The sequence below is a fragment of the Myxocyprinus asiaticus genome, chromosome 8 (genome assembly GCF_019703515.2).
Source record: "Myxocyprinus asiaticus isolate MX2 ecotype Aquarium Trade chromosome 8, UBuf_Myxa_2, whole genome shotgun sequence".
NCBI classification, from domain to species: domain Eukaryota; kingdom Metazoa; phylum Chordata; class Actinopteri; order Cypriniformes; family Catostomidae; genus Myxocyprinus; species Myxocyprinus asiaticus.
The window spans coordinates 23,257,981-23,269,705 of NC_059351.1; positions in this window are offsets into that span (position 1 = coordinate 23,257,981).

The following is an 11,725-nucleotide window of genomic DNA, read 5'->3' on the forward strand; positions in this document are numbered from 1 at the left end:
AGCAAGAAAGACAGGGATTTGTCACAGTGGTGCCGAAACTTGGGATTTGTAGGAAGAAGACGCTGTCGTGGAGTCCTCGCTGCTGGCTGATGTTGTGACACAGAGGAAATATTAGATCAGGTGGTACTGGAGCAGTTCATCAGTAGGCTACTGAAAGGGATGGCTGAGTGGGTCCAGTGCCATCGTCCGGCGTCGCTGAAGGAGGCAGTCCAGCTGGCTGAGAATTGTTTGGCGGCATATACGCGGGCCGGCAAGCCCTCTTCTCCCTCTTCTCTCTCTCTTCTCTCTCTCCTCCTTCCCCCTCTCCTTCCCCTCATCCTGTTCCTATTCCCAGAAACATGAAATTATGACCCAGAATCCATCCTGCAGTGTGTCAGCCGAAACGTCAACAATTCCTCACTAGAAATGATGGGGGGGGGGGGATGTCACAGGCCGGATGGCTCCCTGTCCTGAGTCGGGTGATGGGGGTAGAGTGAGGCCAGGGGAGATGAGCGGTGAATGAGTTCCACCTGTGTGCCACACTTGTCTCATATTCCAGTGAGTAGTGACAGGTGTATTTAAGGAGAGGAGACAGCAGCAGACGAGGAGAGAGAGATGCACACAGCCGAGTTCGTGTTGTGTGTTTATGTTGTGCTGAAAAGCAAAAATTTTGTGTTACACTGAAAAGTGCTGTTAATAAAGACTGCTTGGATATTTTACCCGGCTCCTGCATCCTCCTTCCTAATTGAGCAAGAAAGACAGAAATTTGTCACAACTTTCAAAAGGTAAAGTATAATATAATTTATAGTGCATCCTAAGTAAAATGTATACATTTCAGAAATTCTTTTAAAAAGTAAAATATAATATAATGCAGTGGCTCTCAACCAGGTGGCCGGGGCCAAAAATGGGGGCTCAGCAAACTTCCAAGGGGGCCTCATAATGTCTTGAAAATTATTTATAATAATAAGTTATAATTATTAAATAACTAGATTAAAAACAGCTAAGAAATCAAGATTACAATGTAAAATGCATGGCTTGGCATTCACTCTAATGTTTTTTTGAGAGAGGTAGGGGACCTTTGAGTATTGTCTTGGTTAGTGGGGAGCCTTGGAGTCAAAAAGGTTGAGAACCACTGATATAATGTATACTGCATCCAAAGTAAAATGTGGACAATTCAGAAAGTGTGTTTAACCCTTAAATGCATGGTCATTTTCCTAAACAATCTTACATATTTGGGTCTATAGAGACATGGCATTTACATCTATCAAATATGGACGAACAAAATGCCCAGATAGTGTAAAATTGTCAATTTCAAGACAATTAGAAAATAATACAATTAAATATTTTTTGATATATTCTGATGTTTTATTTTTCATAAATCAAAGAGATAAGGCAACAAGTCAGGACTAATCTAGAACAGAATTCATTTTCACACTGACATTTCATGAGATGCAACTGGCTGTCAAACATTTACTGAACTACACATAAGTTACACATTCATTACACATATGTAATTTCTCAGGCACTTTTTGAAACTAAATAGATGCACAACTTACATTATTTCAGAAGTACACCCAAATGTCAATAGCTATATCATACTGTTCATGTGTTACACTTGTATAGTGTACTTAGATGTTGTTTCTATGTCAGCTAGCAATGCAAAATGTAAATCAAATCAATCACTGAAACATCAGCACCACCTTGAGTAACAAATAGCATGTATAATCAGTAGCAGTTCTAGAACATTTTGACTGGGGGACCAGTGTGGGGCCGGGTGTGCTTGTAGGGGGCTACTGTATAATAGCTTAAATGTCCCCTGTACACATATAAAACATAATCTGCTGTTTTGATATTTGCAGACATGCAATTTTTTAAAGACAACCAAAGGTTCACCAAATCTGAGTAAGAAAAAAAGAAAATTACGTATATAAACAAATAGACTCATGACAAATGTTTAAATAAGTCAATAAGTCAATACACACTAACATTCTTTACCCACAGTCTTTAAGCCATGTTGCCATGCTGTTCTTTAGAAAGACTAATGCAATGAAATTATTGGGTAAAATGAACGATAAGCGTCACATCAAGATTTTAGGTTAGAATTTAAGCTGTAGGCTATAATCAGCATGTAAATGTCTTGTAAATGGTCACCATTTCCTTTAAGATACTTTTAAGAATTTGTAAGCAAATGGTCCAGTTTAACAAGTGCGTTTTTAAATGTATGTATCTATCTCAATAACTATGAGTTTAAAAGGTTGCATGCATGGCCATTATTTGTGACCAATAAGATGCGTGTGGTTTTTTTTTTTTTTTTTGCCATTATTATGTCTGTCAATGTCTGCAAGTTCGTTATTGAGCGCGCTTGGTGTGCACCTCTTATTAGAGAAAGCTGTTGCTAATATTAAGCTCAATTCTCCGTTATTGAGCACACGTGTACCTCTCCCTTGTGGTTGCTGTGTCATGCATTAAATATTTGATTGATAAATAGTGTTCATAATGAGGACGTTTGTTATCTTCCCTGTAAACTGTTTTGTGCTTCTCTTGCATTTCGTTTGATGTGGTGAGCTTAGTGTAAAAGAGACTTTCTCACTGCGGGTAAGGCATTTATTTGGGCTTTAGTGGGGTGGTTTATAAAGGGTTCCAATTTTATGTTTTTGAGTGTATTCATAATAAATTTGCCATTGCAAGTGCAGTGTGGCCCTGTATAATGTTAGCTGCTCTTTCTTCATACCTTTGCACATCTGTTCCAGAGTGCTGTTTCATCAGAGTCGTTTGTTTGTTTTGCAAACTTGTTGCACTACATTTGTCTTGTTTCTGCATTGTACAGTGCAAAACATTGAATTAAAGACAGTTAAAACAAAATATCTCATTATAAGTAACATAAGTTTGTACTGTCTGTTGTTCGAGAAATGAAAACCCGTCAGATGTATACATACAATAAATATTTTGTAATGAATGCTTGCCATATAAGAGCAATCTCTAACGAGTTGGGCTCAGGTGCATTCAGTAAGGCAGAAAAATCAGATCCAGGTGGGGTTTTGTGATAATAAAATGGAAAACTGCACTGTAAAAGTAACTTAACTTACACTAATTTACACCAGCAAGTATAATCCACATTAAGTAGAACTGGAACTGGAACGTCCAAAGATGCGAAACTAACACTGAAACTTCTACCTTATCTCCAGAAGTTTTTGTTGTCCGTTTGACATTCGGTTTCTCCTGCCCGCGCTCTGTGGAGCCGACAATTTTACAACGATATCATTAGAACAATTAGGTTAAAGAATATATGACTATATCATACAGGCATAAAACACTGAACTCAAATGGTCAACGCTTGTTGTAGCTGGAGAATTATGCCTAAAAATGCTTCAATGGGCTTTCATGAACTAGTGCTTGTAAGGGATTGTCTGGAAATTCCACCCACAGCACTAAATGTCAGAGGTGTCTAAGTATTAATTTATTAAAAGTGTAAGTTATGCATACAAGTTACAATCTTTAGAATTTGTAATATTTTTTTTTTTTTTTTTATTAAAGTGTTTAAGACAGAACATGCAAGGTAGCTGCATTGAACATTTGGATCCCAGTGATGTTTTAGTACAGTGTGTAGACTTTTCAGATGGTCTCTTTTGCACCATAAGCGAATAATTATTAAATATTGAACTTAAATGAAACTTTACCCTGCTAAATATTATTATGCAGTCATAATGCATTGATGTTTTGTTTAAATATAATTTGTTTGGTCTATTTACTATGATGTGAGGTCACTCGTATGCAGGTCCGGTTCTATGGGGGTGCTTAACGAACCTTAGAGCACCCTCAATTGCAGACCAGGGCAAACTATTGCCCGTGGGTTGATTTATCATGAATGTTTTTTTATTAGAGCTTTCATTTATCTGGCTTTGGGACCTATCACGCATCCACAAGCTTGTAATATGCTAAGGGTTGCCAGATAATAGGTGCAACACCCCAAGCAGAGATTTATAAATGCACAAATAGGAAATATTTCTCCTTATGTCATAATTTATGCAATCTGGCAACCATGCATGCAAGTGCGCACTCTCTCTCTCCACTTTGAAAAAATTATAAAATATTTAGCCCTCAATAGTGCAATATTATGCTCAAAGAAAAGTGTGATGCAGCAACTCTGTGTCCATTCGTGAGGCTGCGTGTGCTGTTTAGTGCCAAGCCTGCGAGCAAACCGTTTCAGTGATGAACTTTAGTAAAATCCTAATAGATCTTTACATCATTCGCACACAAAGGGGACACAAGAGCAAAACCAAGCGAGAGAGGAAAATGTTTGTTCTTTGTGTTATTTGTGAAATTCTGATGTCCCTCACACCTGTATGCGAATGTTACTCTGGCAGAAATAATTGATCAGTGTCATGCAGCCTGTTTTATTCAGTTGTGTGCTGAATGGAATGCCAAACAAACCATTGACAAGACCCACATCACGACCCATGAGCGTGTAAACAGAATGATAATGCTTTCAGAATAAAACAAGTAAATGGGTCCACTTTGCAGCCAACTTTAAAATAAGCTTTTAGAATCTATTATTTCAGAATATTTTATTTTACTATTAAACCAGACACCTGATGTAGAGTGTTAAATTGAATACTAAATTACCACTGCATTGAAGTATGGTAAAATAAACAATGAATAATTATACTCAGTCTTAATTCAGTTTTACTAACACATGATAGAAAAGTAGCAGCAAAACTTCAAGCAATCGCAGAAGGGTCCCATCAGTCTGTATACTCATTCATTCATTGAGTGCATGAGTGCACTACTACTTCTAGGCTTAAAAGATACAATGATGCAGACATTTTTATCTTCTCTTTTCCATGTTCTACTTAACGGCTGATGTGGCCCCTGTACCAAAATAACTGCACCCACCTGCTCAATTGAATATGTAAGACTAATACTGTAAATTGGTATTAGTTACCAAGCTTATTGGTCACTAATACTGTAATACAAGCAGATTTCCTTGAATCCCAGCAAACACAAAAATCTCTGCATTTTGTGAACACACAAAATGCTGCATCAATGTATGTCCTAATCTGCAAGTGCAGCATTTTGCTGTCATTTTCAGCAACAGATCATGTGAGGAAAAAAAAGGAAAAACAAAATGAAGCAATAAATGTTTTGTACATGAAAAACTGTTCTTTACGTTGTTTTAGTAGAATTTAAACATGATTTAATCTATTAAAAAATGTGTAATTACTATACATTTCCGCTTTATACAGAGCACCCCCACTATTTTCAGAAGCACCCTCAGTGATTTTGATCTGGAACTGGGCCTGCTCGTATGCATCCGAAGTAAAATGCATACATTTCAAAAAGTACTTTCAAAAAGTAAAGTATTTAGAAATTATAAAAAGTAAAGTATAATATATAAAGAATAATGTATATTATTTGAACATCAAAGTGATACACTGAAGGGAAGCAATCACTCGGAAATGGAGTATTAGTTGTGGTCTCTGTAGGGAAGGGAAAGGTAGTTATACATTTTCAATTAAATGCTTTTATTTATTTATTTATTTTTGTTTATTCAATTTAAAAATCACCTATGGCTACGCTGGAGTATATTAATTTAGTAGTGACAAGCTATTGTTATATATGTAAATCTATAAGCATGACAGGTAATATAATGTGTCACTTGATGTGATGATAACCATGAGAAGATATAGGTGGATACATGAATGTTCAGTCTCCAGTTCCCATGGGAACATATGTGATTTAGTCTTCTCGTCTGACATCAAGTCTGGCTGAGGCAACAATGCAAATAATAAAAAAGAGAGAAGCGATAAAGAAAGATGAAACAGGCAGAGTTGAGCAGGTCAGTGTGACCTCAACATCTCAGTAGAAGAGGAACAGGATGATCTATCGAAACTTCACCCACTTCACTTTATAGTATCTGATTAATTCAGGCCTGGGAAAGTATAAAGACACAAACAAACAGAGACATATGTGGAGTAGTGTAAAAATCTACAGGCAGATCCATCAAGTAATTAGAGAATAACTTAAAAATAGAAAGCAATGCAGACGTTTGTTATATGAATGATTACTGATCAGATCAAAAACTGTTAAGAGATATCAAACCACACTGGTACACTAATGGCTTTTGCAGACCATCTCTTAACATGATTGGAAAGTCAGAGCTGTGGTGCAGTGGCTAATGCATGTGCTCAGGATACATAAGAGTGGTTGAATCCAACCTGAGTCACATCCCGATTCTATTAAAATGAATCGACGCATTTGTGGCATAATGTTGATTAACACAAAAGTACTTTCGACTCATCCCTGCTTTTCTTTAAAAACAAGTTACAGCGATGCACTTACAGTGGAAGAGAATGGGGCCAATGTTTGGGGGGTGAAAAGGCAGAAATGTGATAAAATGTGATATAATTTTATAAATCACTTACATTAATTCTTCTGTTAAAACTTGTGTATTCACTGAGCTGTAAAGTTGTTTATGTCATCATTTTTACGGTTGTTTTATGGTTTGAGTATTTATGGTGTTGCGTCACTATGGCAACAAAGTTTTAAATTGGAGCTAAAACTGAAAACTTTACACAGAAAACGCAAATGATTTTATCACATGTAACCCTTTCATGCTCAGACACATAAATTATTTTAAACATTACATTTTTTGGTAACATTATTTTAGGGATCAGACATTAGACAGTAATTAATGACTACTAATTGGACATGTTTTGCTTCATCACTTCAAATCCAGCTCTATGTTCACTCTCCTGATCTTGAACAGTATTCTGGTCTCCATCACTACTCTCAGTTTCACTTCACTGATCTCTATCACTACTCTCAGTATCACTGCCTCCATCTCCCTGCATTCCATCATTATTCAGCTCTTCCTCATCATCTTCCTCACTGCACTCACTCTCACTGCGTGAAGAACCTGATGGTATGACTCTCTAAAAATAGAAAGCAGAACCATTTTTCCTCGTGATTTTGTGTTTTCTGTATTTTCATTGTGGTTACAGTGTGCAACCATGTTTTGTCCACGTGATAATCTATTCATCATATATGCATAGTGGTTACTGTGCAAAACCAGTACATTTTACCTTATGGAATTAATGTATAATTTTATAATTATTTTTATAAATTCTCATTCTGTAGCATGTTACTTTCAATAAAACTTACAGGAAAAAAAAAAAAAAAAAGCCCAGATTGAGGTGGTAGGCAGTATTTTAGGAACACCAGCAGCAACCATGTGGACCCAACTTTGCAGGGAAACATATGGGTTACTAGTGTAACCCCTGTTCCCTGATGGAGGCAACGAGATGTTGTGTCGATGTAGTGACACTAGGGGTTCGATCTTGAGAGCCCCAATCACCTTTGCTAAAAATAGAAAAGGCCAATGAGAATTGGCGAGTGGAATTTGCATGCCACTCTCCGCCCTGGACATACGGGTATAAAAGGAGATGGCGTGCATCACTTATTCAGATTTATGCTGAGGAGCCGATAGAGAGTCCCGGCCATGTCAGCGGTGGTTCAGCGCCACGGCAGGTGGGACACAACTTTTGTTCCCTCCATCAGGGAACAGGGGATACACCAGTAACCCAGACATTCCCTGTCTGTCACTCACTCGACGTTGTGTCGATGTAGTGACACTAGGGATTCCTACAGGAAACGGCGCAGGCACTGAACCGTGTCACGAGGAAAGGGAAGAGTGGACACAGGCAAGCTGCTGCGTGCACTGCAGCGAGCGCTCGACCACGTCGTGACCTTCTGTGAGTTTAGGTAAGGCGTCTCCATAGACCCGTTAAGGAGGGAGGAGGCACTTTCCCAAGGAGGCTACAGCAGTGGCCTTTCTTGATATTTGCTGTTAAGCAATTTCCCACCGAGCACCTTCTAGACTAATGCTTGGAAATGCACTTCCCTCTCCAGGAGGGAGGGCACTATGGAGACCACATCCTACCGGAGGGAGGTTAACATGTGGAGAATACCTCACATGGACTTACCAATGGGGAAGTTCGCATATGGAATGATACCATTGGGAGGACCCTATCTATGGAGAGGGTACACAGCAACAGTGGCCAAAGCAGAGTGAGGCTCTGATGAGGGAAAACACAGAGTTCACCAGAAGGGAAACCGAACAGTGGAAATGCATCACACGGGATTACCCAGAGGGGAATCACCACATATGGAGCACTGAGCCCAAGTACATGGGCTCACCTGAAAAGGGGCATACCATGAGTACTGGGCCTGGTGGCATCACTCTTCCGCCGAGTTTGTCACTGAACAGTACCTAAGATTTAGAGAGGCGTCCAGGTTCACCAGTTACGGGGAACTGTTGTGGACAAAACAACACACATTATCACCTTGAAAAAGGTGAAAGGTGTAATGCAACCTGCTGCCCATCCTACCTGCTGTTACCTCGTAACACTCGGGACGAAACCGGTTCAATACGTAGGTTGTAAAACCACGCAAAGATATTGGGTGTAGCCCAACCCGCAGCTCTGCATATGTCTGCTAGAGAGGCCCCCCTTGCCAGTGCCCAGGAGGACGCAACACCTCTAGTGGAGTGCGCCCAAAATCCCAAGGATCACGGCAGGTCTTGTGACTGGTAAGCCAAGGAAATGGCATCCACAATCCATTGGGCCAGCCTCTGTTTGGAGACAGGTTTCCCCTTCTGCTGCCCTCCAAAGCAGACAAAGCCGCTCCGAGCATCTGAAGCTCTGCATGTGGTCCAGATAGATGCGCAGGGCGCGAACTGGACACAGCAACGACAAGGCCGGGTCTTCCTCCTCTGAAGGGAGCGCTTGCAGGTTCACCACCTGGTCTCGAAAGGGAGTGGTGGGAACTTTGGGCATGTAACCGGGCCGGGGTCTCAAGATTATGTGAAAATGTGCCGGCCCAAACTCCAGACATTCGCTGGTGACAGAGAGCACCTGTAGGTCCTCCACCCTGTTGATGGAAGTGAGCGCCACTAGGAGGGCCGTCTTCAGTGACAAAGTGCTGAGCTCAGCCTGCTCCAGGGGCTCAAAGGGGGCTCTCTGTAGGGCAGGTAAGACCACAGAGAGATCACAAGAGTGAATCAGGCGTGGTCTTGGAGGGTTCAACCTCCTCATGCCTTTGAGGAACCTGGTGATTAGGTCGTGCTGCCGTAAGGGTCTCCCATCTAGTGTATTGTGATACGCTGCTATAGCAGCCATGTACACTTTCAGGGTAGAGGGAGACAGCTGTCTCTCCAGCCCTTCCTGTAGGAAAGACAGCATAGACCCAACCACGCACTTCTGTGAACACCAGTTCGTGAAGAGACGCCACTTCAAGGCATACAGCCGCCTTGTAGAAGGGGCTCTGACCTGAGTGATCGTATTTACCACCGCTGGTGGAAGATTCACTAGGTCTTCCGTGTCCCGTCCAGGAGCCAGATGTGGAGATTCCAGAGGTCTGGCCATGGGTTCTGGAGCGTGCCCTGCCCCTGAGTGAGAAGGTCCTGCCTCAGGGGAATGCACCAGGGAGGGGCTACTGCCAGAAGCATCAGGTCTGAGAACCACGGTTGGGCCAGTACGGCACAATGAATAGGACTTGCTGCCCATCCTCCCTGACTTTGCACAGGAAACGCATACTTGCATAGCCCCTGAGGCCAGCTGTGCACCAGGGCATCTGTGCCGAGGGGAGCCTCGGACAGGGAGTACCAAAGGGGGTAGTGAGAGGACTCTCGTGAGGGAAACAGGTCTACCTGCACTTCCCCGAATCTCTCCCAAATCAGCTGGACTACATGGGAGTCTCCACTCCCCACGGAGCGTTACCTGCCATGAGAGCGCGTCCACTGCATGGTTGAGGACGCCTGGAACGTGAGTGGCTCACAGAGACTTCAACATCTGCTGACTTCAAAGGAGGAGGCGGCAGGCAAGTTGTGACATGCGACGTGAGCGTACGCCACCTTGGTGGTTTATGTACGCCACGGTTGCTGTGTTGTCGGTCCAGACCAACACATGCTTGCCCTGAATCAAAGGCCGAAGCCTCCGCAGGGCCAGCGATACTGCCAGCAACTCTAAGCAGTTGATGTGCCATACTGCTTGCCCATTGCACACGGTGCCCCAGCCTGAGTTCGAGGCATCTGTCGTGACCACGACGCGCCTCGAGACCTGCTCTAAGGGAATGCCCACCCGTAGAAATGTGAGGTCTGTTCAAGGGCTTAAAGTCTGACGGCACTGTGGCATGATAGTCACATGCTGGGTGCCGTGGCACCATGCCGACCTTGGGACTTGAGTCTGCAGCCGGTGCTGAAGTGGTCTCATATGCATCAACCTGAAGGGGAGAACTGTCGCCGAGGATGCCATATGCCCCAGGAGCCCCTGAATTTGTTTCAGTGGTGCCGCCACCTTCTGACTGAAGCTTTTCAGGCATGTCAGCACTGACCATTCATGCTCGGTCATGAGACATGCCATGAGAGTGACCGAGTCCAACTCCATATAGATGCTCTGCACAGGGGAGAGCTTGCTCTTCTCCCAGTTGACCTGAAGCCCGAGTCGGTTGAGGTTGAGGAAGCACAAGGTCCCTGTGCACACAATAGATCCCGCGAGTGAGCTAGGATTAGCCAGTTATCGAGATAATTGAGTATGCATATGCCCTTCTCCCTTAATGGGCCCAGGGCAGCCTCTGCGACCTTGGTAAAGACATGAGGGGACAGGGACAGCCGGGGCCGGCGCCGCAGGAGGACGGCCCTGGCGAGAGGCAGATGGGGTGCGGGACTTCGGAGGCCAGAAGGCGGCCGAGTCGCGCCGCGGCAAGATACGTTTGATAGCCTCCATCTGCTTCCTCACCATCGAGAACTGTTGTGCAAATCCTCGACAGTGGAAAAAAGCCCCCCTTGGGAGATGGCTGCATCGAGAAAGCTAATCTTCTTGGCATCATGCATTTCCACAAGGTTGAGCCACAGGTGCCGCTCTTGGACCATGAGAGTGGACATTGTCCGGCCCAGGACAATGAGAACATAACCCCTCCACGAAAGCTGCCTCGGTGTGCTGGTGCCCCAAGCACTCGAGACAGCTCTCATGGGAATCCGGAGGGGAGAGATAATGGCCACATCCAGTAGCACAAAGGCGAAAAGCCATCTTTAAAAAGACGCCAATCGTTTGTACGATCTCTTTTTGAAGAAAATATACTCTTTAGAATGTATTCTTTTAGCACCTGCAGACTCGGCCGCCGAGGTGCCCAGGGGAAGCACAACATTCGACTGTGCAAGGATGACTGCTGATATGCACCATAATTCCAGCAGTGTAAGCATTGGTGACAGGGACGAACACATATGCGTTCAGCTCTGAAGAAAAAATCAGAATGAGTGATGCACGCCACCTCCTTTTATACCCGTATGTCCGGTGCGGAGAGTGGCATGCAAATTCCACTCGGCAATTCTCATTGACCTTTTCTATTTTAAGCAAAAGTGATTGGGGCTCTCAAGATCGAACCCCTAGTGTCACTACACCGACACAACGTCGAGTGAGTGACAGACAGGGAACTACAGCTATTACATCACTTTCTGTGTGCTAGTATCTTTTTCTTATCCTGAACAACATCAAATAAAAAATAAAAAAATAAAATAGAAACATTTTTACTTTAACCTCTAATGCAAAATTATAAATGAAAAAAGAAGAGGTGGTTTCACACAGTGACCACTGTGTCTGAAAGGGTTAAATCATTTTAACACACATAATTTTTATGCCTTGTGGCTATTGTTTTGAAATAGAAAGTATTTTAATGTTTAAGGATTGGCCCC